At 39.2% G+C, this 22382-nt stretch overlaps 1 long non-coding RNA gene across 3 annotated transcripts; it reads left to right on the forward strand.

Moving 5' to 3' along the window:
- The first annotated feature begins 18118 nt into the window (after positions 1-18118).
- LOC148914416 (uncharacterized) lies at positions 18119-21513 on the forward strand. 3 transcript variants are annotated; one of them, XR_016123051.1, is made up of 7 exons: positions 18119-18334; positions 19589-19699; positions 19939-20018; positions 20347-20457; positions 20707-20911; positions 21065-21125; positions 21307-21513. It is a non-coding gene; the product is annotated as an uncharacterized LOC148914416 (long non-coding RNA). The 3 variants fall into 3 exon arrangements; XR_016123052.1 differs by having other exon boundaries at positions 18120-18334; positions 19939-19967; XR_016123053.1 differs by lacking the exon at positions 19939-20018 and having other exon boundaries at positions 18120-18334.
- The last annotated feature ends 869 nt before the right edge of the window (positions 21514-22382 follow it).

Consider the following 22382-nt stretch of genomic DNA (forward strand, 5'->3'; position numbering starts at 1 on the left):
TCCACTCAAAACCCACCAATGACTCCTCCAACCGTATTATGATGTTCCCCTAGTTTTGGACTCAATCCGATATCGATTGGTCAATGAAATCTGACAATTCAGGTTCGTAGGAAGCTCGTTCGAAATGGTGGGGTTGATGTATTGCATAGTTTTAGCCATTGGATTCCACTAAAAACCAACCAAATGACTCCTCCCACTATATTATGATGTTCCTCACGTTTTTGACTGAATCCGATATCGATTGGTCCATGAAATCGGACAATTCAGGTTCGTAGGAAGTTCGTTCTAAAATGGAGTGCTTGGTGTATTCCATAGTTCTAGAGATTGGATTTCACTCAAAACACACCAAAGGACTCCTCCTACCGTATTATGATGTTCCCTAACTTTTGGACTCAATCCGATATCGATTGGTCCATGAAATCCGACAATTCAGGTTCGTAGGAAGTTCGTTCTGAAATGGTGCAGTTGGTGTATTCCATAACTCTAGACATTGGATTTCACTCAAAACACACCAAAGGACTCCTCCCACCGTATTATGGTGTTCCCTAAGTTTTGGACTCAATCCGATATTGATTGGTCCATGAAATCGGACAATTCAGGTTCGTAGGAAGTTCATTCTGTAATGGAGTAGTTGGTGTATTGCATAGTTTTCGCCATTGGATTCCACTCAAAACTCACCATATTATAATGGTCCCCAAGTTCTGGACTCAATCCGATATCGATTGGTCCATGAAATCGGACAATTTAGGTTCCTAGGAAGTTCGTTCTGTAATGGAGTGGTTGGTGTATTGCATAGTTTCAGCCATTGGATTCAACTCAAAACCCTCCAATGACTCCTCCCACCATATTATGATGTTCCCCAAGTTTTCGACTCAAGCCGATATCGATCGGTCCACGAAATCGGACAATTCAGATTCGTAGGAAGTTCTCTATGAAATGGTGTGGTTGGTGTATTCCATAATTCTAGACATTGGATTTCACTCAAAACACACCAAAGGACTCCTCCCACCGTATTATGATGTTCCCTAAGTTTTGGACTCAAGCCGATATCGATTGGTCCATGAAATCGGACAATTCAGGTTCGTAGGAAGTTCGTTCTGTAATGGAGTGGTTGGTGTATTGCATAGTTTTCGCCATTGGATTCCACTCAAAACTCACCATATTATGATGTTCCCCAAGTTTTGGATTCAATCCGATATCGATTGGTCCATGAAATCGGACAATTCAGGTTCGTAGGAAGTTCGTTCTGTAATGGAGTGGTTGGTGTATTGCATAGTTTTAGCCATTGGATTCAACTCAAAACCCACCAATGACTCCTCCCACCGTATTATGACGTTCCCTAAGTTTTGGACTCTATCCGGTATCGATTGGTCCATGAAATCGGACAATTCAAATTCGTAGCAAATTCGTTATGAAATGGTGTGGTTGGTGTGTTCCATAGTTCTAGACATTGGATTTCACTCAAAACACATCAAAGGGCTCCTCCCACCGTATTATGACGTTCCCTAAGTTTTGGACTCAATCCGATATCGATTGGTCCTTGAAATCAGACAATTCAGGTTCGTAGGAAGTTTCTTCTGAAATGGTGTCGTTGTTGTATTCCATAGTTCTAGACATTGGATATCACTCAAAACACACCAAAGGACTCCTCCCACCGTATTATGAAGTTGCCTAAGTTTTGGACTCAATCCGGTATTGATTGGTCCTTGAAATCCGACAATTCAGGTTCGTAGGAAGTTCGTTCTGAAATGGTGTCGTTGGTGTATTCCATAGCTCTAGACATTGGATTTCACTCAAAACAAACCAAAGGACTCCTCCCACCGTATTATGATGTTCCCTAAGTGTTGGACTCAATCCAATATCGATTGGTCCGTGAAATCGGACAATTCAGGTTCGTAGGACGTTCGTTCTGAAATGGAGTGGTTGGTGTATTGCATAGTTTTAGCCATTGGATTGCACTCAAAACCCACCAAATGACTCCTCCCACCATATTATGACGTTCCTCAGGTTTTCAACTCAAGCCGATAGCGATTGGTACATGAAATCGGACGATTCAGGTTCGTAGGAAGTTCATTCTGAAATGGAGTGGTTGGTGTATTCCATAGTTCTAGAGATTGGATTTCACTCAAAACGCACCAAAGGACTCCTCCCACTGTATTATGATGTTGCCTAAGTTTTGGACTCAATCCGATATTGATTCGTCCATGAAATCCGACAATTCAGGTTCGTAGGAAGTTCGTTCTGAAATGGTGTGGTTGGTGTATTCCATAGCTCTAGACATTGGATTTCACTCAAAACATACCAAAGGACTCCTCCCACCGTATTATGATGTTCCCTAAGTTTTGGACTCAATCCGATATCGATTGGTCCATGAAATCGGACAATTCAGATTCGTAGGAAGTTCGTTCTAAAATGGAGTATTTGGTGTATTCCATAGTTCTAGAGATTGAATTTCACCCAAAACACATCAAAGGACTCCTCCCACTGTATTATGATGTTGCCTGAGTTTTGGACTCAATCCGATATTGATTGGTCCATGAAATCCGACAATTCAGGTTCGTAGGAAGTTCGTTCTGAAATGGTGTGGTTGGTCTATTCCATAGCTCTAGACATTGGATTTCACTCAAACCACACCAAAGAACTCCTCCCACCGTATTATGTCGTTCCCTAAGTTTTGGACTCAATCCGATATCGATTGGTCCATGAAATCGGACAACTCAGGTTCGTAGGAAGTTCGTTCTGTAATGGAGTGGTTGATGTATTGTATAGTTTTCGCCATTGGATCCCACTCAAAACTCACCATATTATGATGTTCCCCAAGTTCTGGACTCAATCCGATATCGATTGGTCCATGAAATCGGACAATTCAGGTTCGTAGGAAGTTCGTTCTGTAATGGAGTGGTTGGTGTATTGCATAGTTTTAGCCATTGGATTCAACTCAAAACCCACCAATGACTCCTCCCACCATATTATGATGTTCCCCAAGTTTTCGACTCAAGCCGATATCGATTCGTCCATGAAATCGGGCAATTCAGGTTCGTAGGAAGTTCGTTCTGAAATGGAGTGGTTGGTGTATTCCATAGTTCTAGAGATTGGATTTCACTCAAAACACACCAAAGGACTCCTCCCACCGTATTGTGATGTTTCCAAAGTTTTGGACTCAATCCGATATTGATTGGTCCTTGAAATCAGAAAATTCAGATTCGTAGCAAGTTCGTTCTGAAATGGTGTGGTTGGTGTATTCCATAGTTCTAGACATTGGATTTCACTCAAAACACACCAAAGGGCTCCTCCCACCGTATTATGATGTTCTCTAAGTTTTGGACTCAATCCGATATCCATTGGTCCATGAAATTCGACAATTCAGGTTCGTAGGAAGTTCGTTCTAAAATGGAGTATTTGGTGTATTCCATAGTTCTAGAGATTGAATTTCACCCAAAACACATCAAAGGACTCCTCCCACTGTATTATGATGTTGCCTGAGTTTTGGACTCAATCCGATATCCATTGGTCCATGAAATTCGACAATTCAGGTTCGTAGGAAGTTCGTTCTGAAATGGTGTGGTTGGTGTATTCCATAGCTCTGGACATTGGATTTCACTCAAAACATACCAAAGGACTCCTCTCATTGTATTATGATGTTCCCTAAGTTTTGGACTCAATCCGATATCGATTGGTCCATGAAATCGGACAATTCAGGTTCGTAGGAAGTTCGTTCTGTAATGGAGTGGTTGGAGTATTGTATAGTTTTAGCCATTGGATTCCACTCAAAACTCACCATATTATGATGTTCCCAAAGTTCTGGATTCAATCCGATATCGATTGGTCATTAAATCGGACAATTCAGGTTCGTAGGAAGTTCGTTCTGTAATGGAGTGGTTGATGTATTGCATAGTTTTAGCCATTGGATTCTACTCAAAACCCACCAACGACTCCTTCCACCATATTATGATGTTCCCCAAGTTTTCAACTCAAGCCGATATCGATTGGTTCATGAAATCCGACAATTCAGGTTCGTAGGAAGTTCGTTCTGAAATGGAGTGGTTGGTGTATTCCATACTTTTAGAGATTGGATTTCACTCAAAACATACCAAAGGACTCCTCCCACCATATTGTGATGTTCCCTATGTTTTGGACTCAATCCGATATTGATTGGTCGACGAAATTCGACAATTCAGGTTCGTAGGAAGTTCATGATGAAATGATGTGGTTAGTGTATTCCATAGTTATAGACATTGGATTTCCCTCAAAACACACCAAAGGACTCCTCCCATCGTATTATGATGTTCCCTAAGTTTCGGACTCAATCCGATATCGATTGGCCCATGAAATCGGACAATTCAAGTTTGTCGGAACTTCGTTCTGAAATGGAGTGGTCGGTGTATTGCATAGTTTTAGCCATTTGATTCCACTCAAAACAAACCAATTGACTCCTCCCACCATTCTATGATGTCCCCCAAGTTTTGGACTCAATCCGATATCGATTGGTGCATGAAATCAGACAATTCATGTTCACTGGAAGTTCGATCTGAAATGGAGTGGTTGGTGTATTCCTTAGTTCTGGAGATTGGATTTCACTGAAAACCCACCAAATGAGTCCCCCCACCATATGATGATATTCCCCAAGTTTTGGACTCAATCCGATATCGATTGATCAATGAAATCTGACAATTCAGGTTCGTAGGAAGTTCATTCTGAAATGGAGTGGTTGGTGTATTTGATAAGTTCATAATTTCGTACATTCGCATGACTTCTTTACTTAGTGACTTTGCTTAGTTTCTCTTTATTTTGAGTCACTTACCTCTTTTTGTTTGTTTTGTAGGTTAAGACAGCAAGAGATCACATTTGATGCAATCCATGCTTGTTATGGGCTGATTGGGATAAGAGGAATATGGGCTTAAAGACAAACCCAATTTGGGCCACACTCCTTGTCAGTCCAGTTTCGTAGGTCATTTTGGAGGCCTCATTTCAGCAACTTACACAGGTCGGATAAGGAGACATCCTTGATAGAAGTTGGTGTCTATTATAACATATCCAAATTTTATCCCAATTGGATAAATCTGGACCCCTCAGCACGTCAAAGACCAACCAAGGTCATGAAATGTCATGATTGGCTGCCATCACATCTACATCCCTAGAGCCATGTGCTCAGCATGGGCAGCCATACATGGGAGTCAAATTAGCTCAGGAACTCAGAAAGATGAACAAAATTCAAGCTTTCCATAAAGAAACCATACCAAAGCATGTATTTGGAAGCTGGAGCAGTTGGCAAGTATGGGTAGCTGGAGCAAGTGGCAAGCATGGGCGAAGGGAGCAGTTGGGAGCAGCTAAGAGAGGTGTGCTTCACCAGCCAAAGGGGAGGACGAAATTTCTCTCTATAAATAGAGAGCTGCTCACTCATTCAAGGGGATAGGCAGACACACACATTCACTTCATCCATTACTCTCAAACACACATTCAGATTCACCACAAAGAGAGAAGAGAGCTGGAGCTGTCCTGGGAATTCCTTGCTACCATCATCTAGTTCTTCTCCTCTCTTTATCATATCTATGTATTTCTTATTTTCTGTACTCATAGTTATGTCTAACTAATCCATTTAGTTAGGGCTTAGGATGAAGCCCTAGTCATGAATATTCAATGTTATGGATGATTTTATAGTTAATTGATTTCCTTGCTTTCATTACCAAGTTGTTAATCTCTAGTTTATTATGTGCTTGATGTATGTTTTCTTGGAGTAGCTAACTAAGATTTTATGCATCTAGCACAGGTTGGGAAGGGGTTTAGATTCACCAATTCTACTCTCCTTTCACAAGCAACACATGAATGGCCTAAGAATCATTCAAGGGGTTAATAACCATAGGTTGACTAGGACAGATACCATGTTCTAGGACTTGTGTGATTATCATATTCTCAAGGAGCTTAATGACTCTTGTATGCTTTATTCTAAGTAGATACCATGCTTAGGTTGCATATTAGAGATCACGTGTTGTGTAGATACCATGCATAATCACATGCCTTAGGAGAATCATGCATCCTGCACCTAGATACCATAGGCTTGTATGCGATAATCTATTGTTGATGAAGCTTGAGTCAATTTCTATGCATTCATAACTTGGATAGGAAGACTAGTGGTAGATTCCAAGGCTCTAACACCTCTCAATCTTTGTTTCACAACTTTTTGATTGCTGCCAGTGTTTACTTTCGAGCACTTTCATTTCACGTTCTTCTTTTCATTTCAACAACAAAACCCCCCATTTCGAGTGCGTGTGTGGTGCTAGGATTCTGTCCTAGACCCTGAGTAATTAGCAAGAGGCATTGTTGAATTCGACCTTGCCTTTAGCTAGTTAGTCAGTTTCTTTGTTCTATGTTTTTCTAGCATTCTAAGTAATTTAACTTGGAACCAAGTTACCATTCACTGTGGGATCGACCTCGTATTTACATAAGCTATACTATAAACGGTTCGTGCACTTGCGAGAATTAAAGTTGCTGTTTTTAAAAACTCATTTTAGATGTTAGAAATTGAATCAACACTCCTCCCACCATAGTATCATGTTCCCCAAGTTTTCAACTTACTCCGATTTCGATTGGTCCCCGAAATCGGACAATTCATGTTCGTACGAAGTTCGTTCTGAAATGGAATGGTTGGTGTATTGCATAGTTCTATATATTGGATTTCACTCAAAACCATCCAAATGACTCCTTGCACCATATTATGATGTACCCCATGTTTTGGACTCAACCCGATATCGATTGGTCTATGAAATCGGACAATTCAGGTTCGTACGAGGTTTGTTCTGAAATGGAGTGGTTGGTGTATTGCATAATTTTAACCATTGGATTTCACTCAAAACCCTCCAAATGAATCTTCCCACGATATTATGATGTTCCCCAAGTTTCGGACTCAATCAAAATTCGATTGGTCCATGAAATCGGACAATTTAGGTTCGTACGAAGTTCGTTCTGAAATGGAGTGTTTGGTGTATTGCATTATTGTAGCCATTGGATTTCACTCCAAACCAACCAAATGACTCCTCCCACGATATTATGATGTTCCCCAAGTTTTCGACTCAATCCGATATCGATTAGTCCATGAAATCGGACAATTCAGGTTCGTATGAAGTTCGTTCTGAAACGGAGTGGTTGGTGTATTGCATAATTTTAGAAATTGGATTTCACTCAAAACCCTCCAAATGACTCCTCCCACGATATTATGATGTTCCCCAAGTTTTGGACTCAATCCGAATTCGATTGGTCCATGAAATCGGACAATTCAAGTTCAGACGAAGTTCGTTCTGAAACGGAGTGGTTGGTGTATTGCCTAGTTTTAGCCATTGGATTTCACTCCAAACCAACCAAATGACTCCTTCCACGATATTATGATGTTCCCCAAGTTTTCGACTCAATTCGATTTCGATGGGTCCATGTTTTGGACTCAATCCGATTTCGATTGGTACAAAAATCGGACAATTCAGGTTCGTACGAAGTTCATTATGAAACGGAGTGGTTGGTGCATTGCATTGTTCTAGAGATTGGATTTCACTCAAAACCATCCAAATGACTCCTCCCACCATATTATGATGTTCCCCATGTTTTGGACTCAACCCGGTATCGATTGGTCCATGAAATCGGACAATTCAGTTCGAGAGGATTGTTCTGAAACGGAGTGGTTGGTGTATTGCATAATTTTAGCCATTGGATTTCACTCAAAACCCTCCAAATGACTCCTCCCACGATATTATGATGTTCCCCAAGTTTTGGACTTAATCTGATTTCGATTGGTCCCCGAAATCGGACAATTCATGTTCGTATGACGTTCGTTCTGAAATGGAGTGGTTGGTGTATTGCATAGTTCTAAAGATTGGATTTCACTCAAAACCCTCCAAATGACTCCTCCCGCAATATTATGATGTTCCCCAAGTTTTGGACTCAATCCGATTTCGATTGGTCCATGAAATCCGACAATTCAGGTTCGTACGAAGTTCGTTCGAAATGGAGTGGTTGGTGTATTGCATAGTTCTAGAGATTGGATTTCACTCAAAACCCCCCAAATGACTCCTCCCATGATATTATGACGTTCCCTATGTTTTGGACCCAATCCGATATCGATTGGTCAATGAAGTCGGACAAGTCGGTTAAATGCAATTTCGTTACGAAACGGGTTGTTGGTGTATTGCCTAGTTGTAGCCACTGGATTTCACTCCAAACCAACCAAATGACTCCTCCCACGATGTTATAATGTTCCCCAAGTTTTCGACTCAATCCTATTTCGATTGGTCCATGAAATTAGACAATTCAGGTTCGTACGAAGTTCGTTCTGAAATGGAGTGGTTGGTGTATTGCATAGTTCTAAATATTGGATTTCATTCAAAACCGTCCAAATGGCTCCCACCATATTATGATGTTCCTCATGTTTTGGACTCAACCCGATATCGATTGGTCCATGAAATCGGACAATTCAGGTTCGTACGAGGTTTGTTCTGAAACAGAGTGGTTGGTGTATTGCATAGTTCTATATATTGGATTTCACTCAAAACCGTCCAAATGACTCCTTGCACCATATTATGATGTACCCCATGTTTTGGACTCAACCCGATATCGATTGGTCTATGAAATCGGACAATTCAGGTTCGTACGAGGTTTGTTCTGAAACGGAGTGGTTGGTGTATTGCATAATTTTAGCCATTGGATTTCACTCAAAACCCTCCAAATGACTCTTCCCACGATATTATGATGTTCCCCAAGTTTCGGACTCAATCAAAATTCGATTGGTCCATGAAATCGGACAATTCAGTTCGTACGAAGTTCGTTCTGAAACGGAGTGGTTGGTGTGTTGCATTGTTGTAGCCATTGGATTTCACTCCAAACCAACCAAATGACTCCTCCTACGATATTATGATGTTCCCCAAGTTTTCGACTCAATCCGATATCGATTAGTCCATGAAATCGGACAATTCAGGTTCGTATGAAGTTCGTTCTGAAACGGAGTGGTTGGTGTATTGCATAATTTTAGCCATTGGATTTCACTCAAAACCCTCCAAATGACTCCTCCCACGATATTACGATGTTCCCCAAGTTTTGGACTCAATCCGAATTCGATTGGTCCACGAAATCGGACAATTCAGTTCGAAAGTTCGTTACAAACGGAGTGGTTGGTGTATTGCATAGTTCTAGAGATTGGATTTCACGCAAAACCCCCCAAATGACTCCTCCCATGATATAATGACGTTCCCCATGTTTTGGACCCAACCCGATATCCATTGGTCAATGAAGTCGGACAATTCAGGTTAAATGCAATTTCGTTAAACGGGTCGTTGGTGTATTGCCTAGTTGTAGCCATTGGATTTCACTCCAAACCAACCAAATGACTCCTCCCACGATATTATGATGTTCCCCAAGTTTTCGACTCAATCCTATTTCGATTGGTCCATGAAATTGGACAATTCAGGTTCGTACAAAGTTCGTTCTGAAATGGAGTGGTTGGTGTATTGCATAGTTCTAGATATTGGATTTCACTCAAGACCGTCCAAATGGCTCCCACCATATTATGATGTTCCTCATGTTTTGGACTCAACCCGATATCAATTGGTCCATGAAATCGGACAATTCAGGTTCGTACGAGGTTTGTTCTGAAACGGAGTGGTTGGTGTACTGCATAATTTTAGCCATTGAATATCACTCAAAACCCTCCAAAGGACTCATGCCGTGATATTATGTTGTTCCCTAGGTTTTGGACTCAATCTGATATCGATTGGTCCATGAAATCGGACAATTAAGGTTCTTACGAAATTCGTTCTGAAATGGAGTGGTTGGTGTATTGCATAGTTCTAGAGATTGGAGTTCACTCAAAATCTTCCAAACGAGTCCTCCCACGATATTATGATGTTCCCCACGTTCTGGACTCAATCCGATATCGATTGGTCCACGAAATCGGACAATTCAAGTTCGTATGAAGTTCGTTCTACTTTACCAACCACTTAGCATACAAGGCTCCAACCTCCTAACACAAACGCATCTCATTCTCACTAAAATAGTATGACCAACTACCAGGTCCGTATCATACTCAATAAAACCACCTAAGTGGAGTCTAATCCGTGGCTGCACCTAGTAACTTCAGGCTGCCTACGTACCCTACTAAGGGATCAAGCCACACGTAGTTCTTTCGTATCAACCCTGGCTCCTAATATCAACTAAACCATTACCGCCATACAATTTCATACATTCTAGGATTTATCCATCACAACACACCAAACACAATCACATAGCTCCCTCATACGACAGGGCCTTTGGTCTCGTATGGGTGCATCAACACGGCAGCTAATCCAAAGATACGTGCGACCTCAACACTTTGGGCTGGCTACATTCTCACCAGCCCGCACACAATCATATCTCCTCATACGTTGAGACGCACCCGACCACGTGGGGTCTATCAACACGCCGGCTAATCCAAAGACGCGTGCAACCTCAACACTGGGCCTGACTACATTCTCACCACCTGCACACAATCATATCTCCTCATACGTGGGACGCACCCGCCACGTGGGTCTGCAACACGCGGGCTAATCCAAAGACGCGTGAGACCTCAACACTGGGCTGGCTACATTCTCACCAACCCGCATACAACCATATATCCTCTCATACGTCGGGACGCACCCGCCACGTGTAGGGTCTTAACACACCGGCTAATCCAAAGACGCGTGCGACCTCAACACCGGGCTGGCTACATTCTCACCAGCCCGCACACAATCATATCTCCCTCATCGTTGGGACGCACCCGGTCACGTGTGGTCTGTCAACACGCCGGCTAATCCAAAGGCGCGTCGACCTCCGCTTTGGGCTTGGCTATATTCTCACCAGCCATCATCTTTTCACTTTGGGCTGGCTACATTCTCACCAGCCGCACGGGTTTAAAGGCCTCAACATAATCACAATATAGGGGGTATGTGGGGTAGTGCGTATAGCACTGTAAACTAACATTCAATCCCTTTATATACCTTTATACATCCACACAATTAAATATATAATTTCTAATTTCTAATCCTATATAAACCTCAACCAATAAAGCATTCCATAAACTCCCCCATTTAAATTCATCAATTTATATCCTAAACCCACAATATCCATTTAACTCAACAACGCTCAAGACCTGTCACTAAGGTCATTCTAACCCTCAAAGAAAGGTAAGACTATCTCGGAAGTCTCACGGCCAACCTAGGGTCAAACGGGCCCGAGGGGCCCACAACCTCAAATTCAAATCCGAAAGTTCCTATAGGTTCTACAAGCTCTAGGACACATGTTTTGCAAGTTTGGTCCACATCGGACGGTCGGATCGCTGACGATCGCAGGATCGGACGGTTATTAAAACCCTAACCCTAGGGTTGGCATTTCGAGTATTCGGGACTCCGTTTACGATCTGTCGAATCATACACGATCCTGGTAATACCTAGATCAACATATTATAACCGGACCATCCAGCGGTCCAAATCTAGCGAACCCTAAAAATACGCAATATGCGATATCCGTTCTACTCTAACAATACCCAAAATGAGATCCGAGCACACCTATGCGCTCGTGACATCGAGAACACGCGCCGGCGCGTGGGTGTCCAAAGTGATATCGCATCGCAGGAAAACTTCCAAATCAAGAGCCAAGACTTCTAGCCTAGGTAATACACCTAATTTGGAGTCACTTTTGTTCTTGGACGTACCCCAAAAACTGAAGTGGCCAAAATTCGGTCGAAATCTAATTCGTAAATCGAGGTTGCCTACGCTACAAATTGATCAATTCCTACCGAACAGGCAGCTAGAGCTCGGAAAATAGATGAGAAAGCATACCTTGATCGCAAGATTTGGTGGCTGGAATCGCGAAACGAGCTCCGAAAAATCTGGTAAAATCGGCCATTTTTCGCAATTTTGGTGGTATCGCTGCCGCCGACGCGTCGGAGAACGGGTGGGGTAGGACGAGTCGGCCGATCATTTTGGGATCGGTCCCACCAGTGGTGGCGGATGAATGAATGGCGGCCAAAGCGTGGCGGCTGCGATGGCGTCGCAAACAGGAGAGAGAAAGGGATGCGCGGAGAGGGGAGAGAGAGAGCTAAGGGCTTTTCTGTCTTTTAACCAAAACCCATTTTAAAATATTTACGATTTTGCAATTGGTGATGTTTTACCAGTAACTTCTTCGTTCTGACTCGATTTAAGCCCACTACGTCTCTACGGACTCATCTCACCGTGCTCTACGCAATGGTACAACCGAATTCCCTAATTCCTTGCGGATAAGAAATGACCAAATTACCCCTGTCCCAAGGGTAAATTCGTAATTCAACTCATATTAATTTAAAACATGGGATACATTTGGGGTCGGGGTGTTACATACAAAGTTCTTTCTGAAACGGAGCGGTTGGTGTATTGCATAGTTTTAGACATTGGATTTCACTCCAAACCAACCAAATGACTCCGCCCACGATATTATGATATTACCCAAGTTTTCTATTCAATCCGATATCGATTGGTCCATGAAATTGGACAATTAAGGTTCGTACGAAGTTCGTTCTAAAATGGAGTGGATAGTGTATTGCATAGTTTTAGCCACTGGATTTCACTCCAAACCAACCAAATGACTCCCCCCACGATATTTTGATGTTCCCCAAGTTTTGGACTTAATCTGATTTCGATTGGTCCATGAAATCGGACAATTCAGGTTCGTACGAAGTTCGTTCTAAAATGGAGTGGTTGGTGTATTGCATAGTTTTAGCCATTGGATTTCACTCCAAACCAACCAAATGACTCCTCCCATGATATTATGTTGTTCCCCAAGTTTTGGACTCAATTCGATTTCGATTGGAAAATGAAATCGGACAATCAAGGTTCGTACAAAGTTCCTTCTGAAATGGAGTGGTTGGTGTATTGCATAGTTCTAGAGATTGGATTTCACTCAAAACCCTCCAAATGACTCCTCCCACCATATTATGATGTTCTCCATGTTTTGGACTCAATCCTATTTCGATTGGTCCATGAAATCGGACAATGCAGGTTCGTACGAAGTTCGTTCTGAAATGGAGTGGTTGGTGTATTTCGTAGTTCTAGAGATTGGATTTCTCTTAAAACCCTCCAAATTACTCCTCCTACCATATTATGATGTTCCCCATGTTTTGGACTCAATCCTGTATCGATTGGTCCATGAAGTCGGACAATTCAGGTTTGTACGAAGTTCGTTCTGAAACGGAGTGGTTGGTGTATTGCATAGTTTTTGCCATTGGATTTCACTCCAAACCAACCAAAGAAACAAGGTCAATGATTAACATAATATCGGTTAAATTTCCCCTCTTGAAGGTACCCATTCTTATCTATTGCCTGATTTTGTTACTTTTGGTATGTAGTTGTGTGTTCATGCACATGCTAGGCACATTCTTTTTCTTTAGCACATCTGAGCTTTGACACCTCTTCTCTATTTTGAAATTTATTTTTAAAAGCATTGAAGTCTTTGTCACATTTGAGATTTGTTAACCACCCTGCATAGAATGGATGATATTGGTGTGGGACTCCAGTTACCCTCAATTAGATATCAAGAGTGTATTGTCTTCATTCTAGCAAACTATTGAAAAAGAAGATGTTTTGTTAACATCACCATCCTGCTTTGATTTTCTTAAATGGTGTCCATTTGCATGGGGAGGCTTCATCTTTAGATTATGATTTTGGGGCTATCATAATTCATTAGTACAGTATTGTGGGCGAGACATGGTCAATTAGGCTCTGTTTTTTTTGTTGTTGTCCTTTTCCTAATAAAAAAAATTTAGGGTTAAGTTCTTGGCTTTCTCGCACTTTCTCGGCCTTTCGGTTAAGACCAAGTGTAGTATATGTTCATATTAGTAGTTTCAGGTGATTGACCCAATGGCCATTAATTATTAGGCATGGAATGTGTTGCTTTTTATTTATTAGAAAAATCTTATTTTCTGCCCCTTTCTTTTAACTGCACGTATTAGTTGCAAAGTTCTTTGCTTTGTATTCCCATATGGTTCTCTTTGTCACATTCAAGCATGGCTTTGTTAGTTGGAATTTGCTTGTATAAATTAGAAAATGAAATAACGGGTTTCACAATGTGTCTTTTCATTTCCTTCACAAGGGTTTTCATGGCTCAAGCTAAATAAAGTCCATTTCATAATGTTTCTAGAGTTTACAAAGATGAACAGGAGCTGGAAACCTATATAGGCTCAAATCTCTATGGTACCTGCAATCAAATAATGTAAGTCATACTTTTGTATCACAGTATGGATCTGAGAGAAATTTCCTTGAAATGAATTTCGATTATAGTTTTGGACTAAAGAAGTATGAAAGACTAGTGGAGAAATGCAAATTACCAAAATTGCTTCTTTTGATGGTTTTCTAGTACTGGTCAAACGTTTCCTGCCTAATATTTTGCAGATTAGTGATCTCTTGGACTACATGATTGTAGCTATTCATGTATGCTTGATTCGCGTGAATAAGCATTGATTCAGTGCATTATAGTTTTCATCTTTTTAAATGTGGCTTTGGCTTCCTGATATTGTCTGTATGATCCACACTTCTTCATGAATTGATTGCGAGGTCTAATCATGCATGCATGATTTTTGAAAAAAATGGAGCCAACTATCATACCTACATCAATTAAATGTTTATCATAATGTGGATAACTGTGCTGGAGATATTACATTGGTTATGGTATGTTCTAATATGTGCACACTCTAATTACTTTACAAATTAAAATGTGTTTTGCTTTTGTTTTTATTTTATATTTTATAATTATTTAATTTATTTTTTTAAAGTAGTTATCTATGACTTATGCTTATAGTGTAAGACTCTTACTATACTATATTTCTTATGTGATGGCCATGTGATCACTGGATGGCTATTTTTTGAACAACGCAAGTCTGTTTGATTCTATGAGAAGTCACATTATTAAATTTAGCTGTGTCACTGAATAAACTGAACTATTTGTTTAGGAATTGCTCGAATAAAAAAGCAGAGCAGTAGTATTTCATGACCAAGGTCCCCAATCTTTTGATTATAGCATACGTCTCAATCACACATGGGCTTTCTCAAGATTTCATGACGTTAAATCCATCATGGACACAAATGGTCCCTAACTTAATGACTTGGAACTTTGTCATTAACTATATTTATATTTTCTAAAAAGCTTTCTATTCTCCTGTTGTGTTCCCAAAATTTGTCTATACAAAAAGTTGGGTTTGGATTATTAGTTCTTTTTATGCAATTCAGGGTCTAGTTAAAAGTAATTTAATAATCATTCTTTTAACATTTGTTTAAGTAGATCATTGGTGATGGTTTTCTAAATCTGAATGTTAAGGTGAAACTTCAACTGATTAGTGGCACAGACATAGATAGTCTTTTTTCCAGGCTTCTTCCTTAACTCATTCATCTATATGCCGGTGGAAAAAAAATATCCCTTACAGAATATTGATTTTTAAAATTTTGGTATGTAAATCCCACAATATAAATAATAGCACATGCTGTCTCTAGTAACATATAAATTGTTAGCACGTGGTATATTATTAAGAGTCTGTAGGAGTTTTTTCTTCCGGCAGCTAAAATGGGCTGGGCTGCCGTAAAGGCATATTGATGAAATTGTCCCCCTTGAGCCTGAGTTCGAAAATCAAGCCCCAAAATGTTTCGAAAGGGCAGTAGAGTCTTAGGAAGCATCTTGGTTATCTTCACCAACCAAAACAACAGCAACTTACGGATAAATTCTTGGCTTGGCATGAGAAGCTTGTGGCATGAGAGCAAAATTGTCATGAGTTTAGCACTGAAGAGAAAACTAAGTATTCCTAGGGGAAAGATGGGGTATTAAGGTTGGAGAGAAAGGATTTTGCAGAGAGGATTGGTTGAGCATGAGGAAAAAGAGAGAAAAAGGTGGCTTGAGTGTTTTTCCGGCATCTTGACAAAGACTCTGTCAAGTGTCAGAACATCTTGCCAAGAGGGAAAACTAAGGGAAAATGATGGGCTGAGCACGAAATTGCTGGGTTTTGGGAGTAAGAGAGGAAGCTTGCTCTCTGATGTGGTTGATGCTTGTTGGGTAGAAGAGGCCCCCTTTTATAGCCGCTGGAAGTTGACATTTTCCAAGAAACCCTAATGGTTTCTATCCAATTTGACCAAGTCTTTCCCTTCCTTTCTCCCCTCATCCCTTCAATCATCCTATTTTGGTGAAATTTCCTCTACCCATTTGCATAAAATCAAGGATTTTGGGTGCTCAAAGCCGCTTTTTCTCGCGGCTGTTTCGGACTCCTATTTTCAGCCATATTTCTTCCTTCTTTTCTCCCCTCTTCCAAGGCTAGATCTGATGAGGGAAAGAAATGGGTATGCATGCTGGTTCAAAGGGTGATCTGCACTCCAATATCCCTTGGTCATTTGGAAGTTTCTTGCTTGAAAACTTGTTCCTTCCCTCCCAGCAACCAGCGTGGTCTTCCATGCTTCTTCGTGGCTTCTGTTTTCCAACAAAGTGCTGATGGTTTTGCAGGTCTTTATTTTATTTATGTGGGCCTTCTAGAACAATGGATTGGCTTATCAAATAAATGGGCCAACTTCACCAAGGTTTGGCTTGAGGTGTTGGGCTTTTTGGTTGAGTCAATAGGCTATTTTGGTTGGGATATTTTCTCTTTGTGCTCACCCACATGTTTGAGCCTAAGAAATGAGCTTGGGTTCCGAGGCTCCCAAGCAACCCGGAACCTCCATTTCTCGGCTCATCAATGAGCCTCATGACAACTTATTACCATCCATACCACAACTCACTCAAGCAAGCCCTAGGCATCTTGCGTGGCTTGAGCCCACTTAAGCTTGTGGCATGTTTAGGTGCAGAATAATAATTCCTTGCTTGGCGTGGCGTGTCGCTTGACATGGCATGTGTGCAAGCGCATATGATGAACTTCCGCGTACCCAAATCGGGTTTCTTATTAGTAAGGTATTGCATTGGGCCGAGAATTTTTTTGGAACAAACTGTGGATTTTTTGGGCCTCAACAAAGTCTTTCTATACGTTGCGTCTTTCTATATGTTGTTCCAAAAGAATCATAATGTTAAGCCAAGTGTAGTTTGTGTCATACTCAAAGTTTGGTGCCAAGTTTGATATTTTTTTCCCCAAACATAGGGCTTACTCATGTTGGTCGAACAAGGTTTATTTATACCAATACTAGTGTCTGATGTTGTTGTTGCTTGTCCCTTCTCAGACATTCTCTCAGTGTTTCATAGTGTGACCCATAAATTTCAATTTTTAATACGATATCCACTTATAGACCAATCTTCAGTGATTTTGAAACTTGATGTATTGACCTTTAATAAGTTTAATGATTGTTATTTAACAATAGTGCAACTTCTAACTTTCATCCTTGTTAAATATTGTCACAATTTTTTTTTTACAAATTTATAAATAAACCCAATCCTAGACATGTATTTATAAAAAAACCCAAGTACTATTTAAACATAGAAACACACCCAAAATTAACCATAAAGTCAACTTTTTGGGTGTGTTTATAAATGGGTTTTGAGTGTGTGTAATGATGGGTTTTGGGTGTGTTTATATGTTTAAATAGTGCTTGGGATTTTTTATAATTTCAACCCCCATTTTGGGTGTTTTAGTGAAACTCCCTTTTTTTTTTGTTTCACAAAATATTTTCTGATTCTGCCTTTATAACCCTCTTATCTTCAATAAAATTGTGAGTGAAACTGCATGTATATTTGTGAAAATGTGTGTCCATTCTTTTTATGCCTTTATACTATTGCAGTTCTAGCAAGTTCTGGATTCCTTTATAATTTTTGCAATCCAACAATCTGACACCAAAAATATAGAACTTCCTTCATCTCTCCCTATATATCACTCATAAATAAATAAATAAAAACAAAGAAAAATAACTAGAAACGGGTAGTCAAGTAATTTCTCGAGTCAGCAAACCAGAAAAAGAAAAACAAATAACGGACGGCCAATGGATATATACCATTATCAGGTCCAAAACGACGGCGTCTCTTTGCTTGCCGCCTGACTAAAGCTGGTAATAGCTCTAAATAAATAGAAAATGCAAAAAATGAACAGAAAAATAGAAAAAGCGAACGGAAAAAGAAAAAAGAAACACATAAGAAATTGTCTCCATAACCTTATCCCGTTTGGACCCAAAAACCACAAAACCAAAAGAAACCAAACCACACCGTTCTCTCTCTCTCTCTCTCTCTCTCTTCTCTTCCCTCTTCTCTCTCTAACCAAACCCTAAACACGAAGACTTTCTTTTCTCTTTCTGAAATTTCAAATTCGCAATCCGATGTTCTAATCCGACAAATCTCTGCGTTGATCCGGTTTACATAGGTGCGTCTTTTCCCCCTTCTTTTATCTTTCCTTGATTTTATTCAGTTTAATAATTTTTTCTTGTTTATTGTGGGGAAATTGTAGAGCTGTTTGATCTAAGTTAGGTATGCTATATTGATTTAGCGGATCTGTTGTTATTCGTACTTCTTTCATTGTTTTTTTTTTTTTGTAAATTGATTGTTCGCTTCTTTTATTATATATGGGAATTTTTCTTTCTCCGTTCTTTTTTTGTTCTAAATCCAGGAAAGGAAGAGGAAATAGAAATAGAAATTGGAATGGTGCGATACGCAGACTATTGGTTTTGGAAGCCGTTGTTTTCTAGGTTTTTTCTTGTTTTGTTTTGTTTTTATTTTTTCTCCCAAAATCTTCCAGAAATCATACATGGGTTATTTTTCTTTATGTATGTAATATCCTGCATGCTTAAAGCATTGTGGAATTTGGGTTTTTATTTCTGAATTGTTGATGAATATTAGGTGGTTGTATGCAATTATTGTTTCATATCCTAATTCCTAAGCTTCAATTTTAAGAATAGAGTTGGAATGCTTAATCATTTCATCCATTTGTATGAGTAAGACATATGCGGAACGGTTTTGTGACCTGTGCTAATGCTATGACAAGAAGCAACAGTTTTATGACTGAGAAATCTTTTCCCATGGTTAGAAGGAACATGGTGACAATGTGGTTGAGCTCTTTAATAGTCATCATTTTGGTTGAATGGATTAGAATTGTTACAGAGGAATTTTAGAAACTGTTAATGGTATTGTTGGGTTTGTAAGATGTTTGGTTTTACAGTAGAGATTTATTCTTTTTGTACATGATCACTACTATTGTCTCCTTGATTGATTGATTTTTTTGTTTTATGGCTTTATTCATGGGTGTATACATCAAAGTTTTCTACTTAGTTCATCTTCTCTTTTGGGATTTTAAGGCATGACTATTCCATTATGGCATGTTGTGATTTTCTTAGAGTCAATAACATATTGAAATATTTACAATTGAGAAGCTGTAAAATAAAATTTAGATGTATATATATATATATATATATATATGAGCGGGTAATAATGGATGGTTTTCACAATGATTGATCTTGGTGGATGTTTATCATGAAATCTGTCAACTAAATATGTTGCTCAAATGATGTGGTTTTATTATATGTTCTTCATCCTTTCCTTGACTGCCTTTTTTTTATTATTGAGAAACAATATCTGGTTAATTAGTTTTTCATCCTGATGATGGGTTTTTAATTTTCTGCAGATTCAATGCCGTTTTTGGTTAATCAAGCATACTTGATGGCTAATGGTTACACATATGGATAAAATGTCAGCTCCTTCATCAAGGGAGCGTGCCCAACGCCTCTATGACAAGGTATATTCTTTTCCCTCATAAAAAAATTATGCTTTTTCTTGATTACTATTTTTTAAACTGCCTATATGTTTAAACCCGTAACTACCACGTGGTTGATGCAAATGTTGAATGGAGGTTCTGTTAGATATACAGAAGGAATCTGTGTATATGCATGCTTGTGCGTGTGTGCTGTCTGTATTTTATGTGCAATCATGCTCCATAGTTTCCTGTCATTTTACGTTCATATTTTTACTTTGCAGGTTATTGAATTGGAGAATAGGTGTCGGAGGTCTGCTGAAGCAAAAATATTGATTTTTTTGTTTTATGGCTTTATTCATAGGTGTATACATCAAAGTTTTCTACTTAGTTCATCTTCTCTTTTGGGATTTTAAGGCATGACTATTCCATTATGGCATGTTGTGATTTTCTTAGAGTCAAATAAAATTTAGATATATATATATATATGCGGGTAATAATGGATGGTTTTCACAATGATTGATCTGGGTGGATGTTTAGCATGAAATCTGTCAACTAAATATGTTGCTCAAATGATGTGGTTTTATTTTATGTTCTTCATCCTTTCCTTGACTGCCTTTTTTTTATTATTGAGAAACAATATCTGGTTAATTAGTTTTTCATCCTGATGATGGGTTTTTAATTTTCTGAAGATTTAATGCCGTTTTTGGTTAATCAAGAATACTTGATGGCTAATGGTTACACATATGGATAAAATGTCAGCTCCTTCATCAAGGGAGCGTGCCCAACGCCTCTATGACAAGGTATATTCTTTTCCCTCATAAAAAAATTTTGCTTTTTCTTGATTACTATTTTTTAAACTGCCTATATGTTTAAACCCGTAACTACCACGTGGTTGATGCAAATGTTGAATGGAGGTTCTGTTAGATATACAGAAGGAATCTGTGTATATGCATGCTTGTGCGTGTGTGCTGTCTGTATTTTATGTGCAATCATGCTCAATCATGCGCCATAGTTTCCTGTTATTTTACGTTCATATTTTTACTTTGCAGGTTATTGAATTGGAGAATAGGTGTCGGAGGTGTGCTCAAGCAAAAATATAGAACTTCCTTCATCTTTGCCCTCTGGCGAACCTTCCTCTCTTAAAGTGCCATGGACGAGTTATGGTCCGTCAAACATTCGAATAGTCCCATTTCCAACTCGTGAATACACTGATGATGAGTTCCAGTCCATCATAAAAAGTGTCATGTGTGTACTGTATGTATCTCTTGAATTTTTTATTTCTGTTTTTTTCTTTTGCTTTTCGATTTCTGTATTGTTCATGTTGTAATCTTCAGATCACATTCAATATTTCTTAGCATTAATATATTGACATTTTCGGTTTGGTTGTTTTGGAACTTGGATGAGCAGGCATCTTTTGGGATTTCTCTACCCAATTTCTCGGTTGATCAGCTATTCTGTGTTTGAGAAGGTTTGCTACCTGTGATTATATTTTACTTGAAATAAAGCTCAAGATTTACCTTATTCACCTCATGGTTTCTATTTCTTTCTTTATGTTTATGTTTTCTTAGTTAATGTTTTGGACGAGAGTAATTTGTTTGTCATCCTTTATGTTCCCGACTACAACTTGTTTTTTATTCATAATGTTTTAGGAACAGAAGATAAGAGGTCTTTATATGATGGGGCTGGAAGATGGGATATTCCATCTCTCATGGTCTATTGCATATGATTTGCAGGTTGGTTCTTTGTTCTTTTGTATTTTTGTTTAATTTATGAAGAAGTCTCAGCAAGAATTCAATCAATGTAACCCCATTTTTTTTAATGATATTTTTATATTATAAATTTATTATGTAATAGAAGTCTAACTATTGTTGCATGGCTCTAGTATTTGCATTGTTGAACAATGATTGAGTCTCAACATTGATCAACTTGCAAGAAAGGAAGTGTCTCCTCTGATTGATAAAGCAATGTAGTCTTAATGTACCGTAGGTATTGTGGGTTAGGTTAGATCATGAGATGGTCTATTGATACGTTATGTTGCGTTGGTGGCAATCTAGATCAAGTTCTATTTAAATAAGAGTAGAAAATATAACGTTGGACTTTTCAGTGCTTGTCATCCCTAACAATTTTATGTGGGGGTTTTTTTTTCTTCTGGTAGTTTGATTTCCTCCGCAGTTTGCAGTTTCTTTTGCGATTATTACAGTTTGCACTATGGATAATCTTTTCAAGTACAGTGATAAGATAGTTGTGTTCATTCACTTCTTCTTTGGACTAAGTGCAATTATGCCGTCAGTTGCTTATATAAATTAGAAATTGGAATAATGGGTATAGGAGCTGGAAACCTATTTTAGCACAGATCTCTATGGTACCTATAATCAAATAATGTAAGTCGTACTTTTGTATCACAATATGGATCCGAGGGAAATTTCCTTGAAATGAATTTCAATTATAGTTGGGACTCAGATCTCTTAGTACACTGTTGTCCGACCAAGATTTCCCAATCAATCTGCTCGATTTGACTTCACATGTGATTGGCGAGTTTCCTTATTCCTAGTTGCCTTTAGATATTTGTGTACCTATACTTAGTACACATGTTTGACAATGATTTCCCCAGCCACCTGCCTGATTTGATTGCAAAGGTAGTTAGCCAGTTTTCCCGTTCCCAATTGCATTTAGATATTTGCGTGTATCTGCCTAGTACACGCTTGTCCGACCAAGATTTCCTCAC

This window comes from Prunus mume, unplaced genomic scaffold (genome assembly GCF_029339155.1).
Source record: "Prunus mume cultivar Tortuosa unplaced genomic scaffold, ASM2933915v1 scaffold10, whole genome shotgun sequence".
In the NCBI taxonomy this organism is placed as follows: Eukaryota; Viridiplantae; Streptophyta; class Magnoliopsida; order Rosales; family Rosaceae; genus Prunus; species Prunus mume.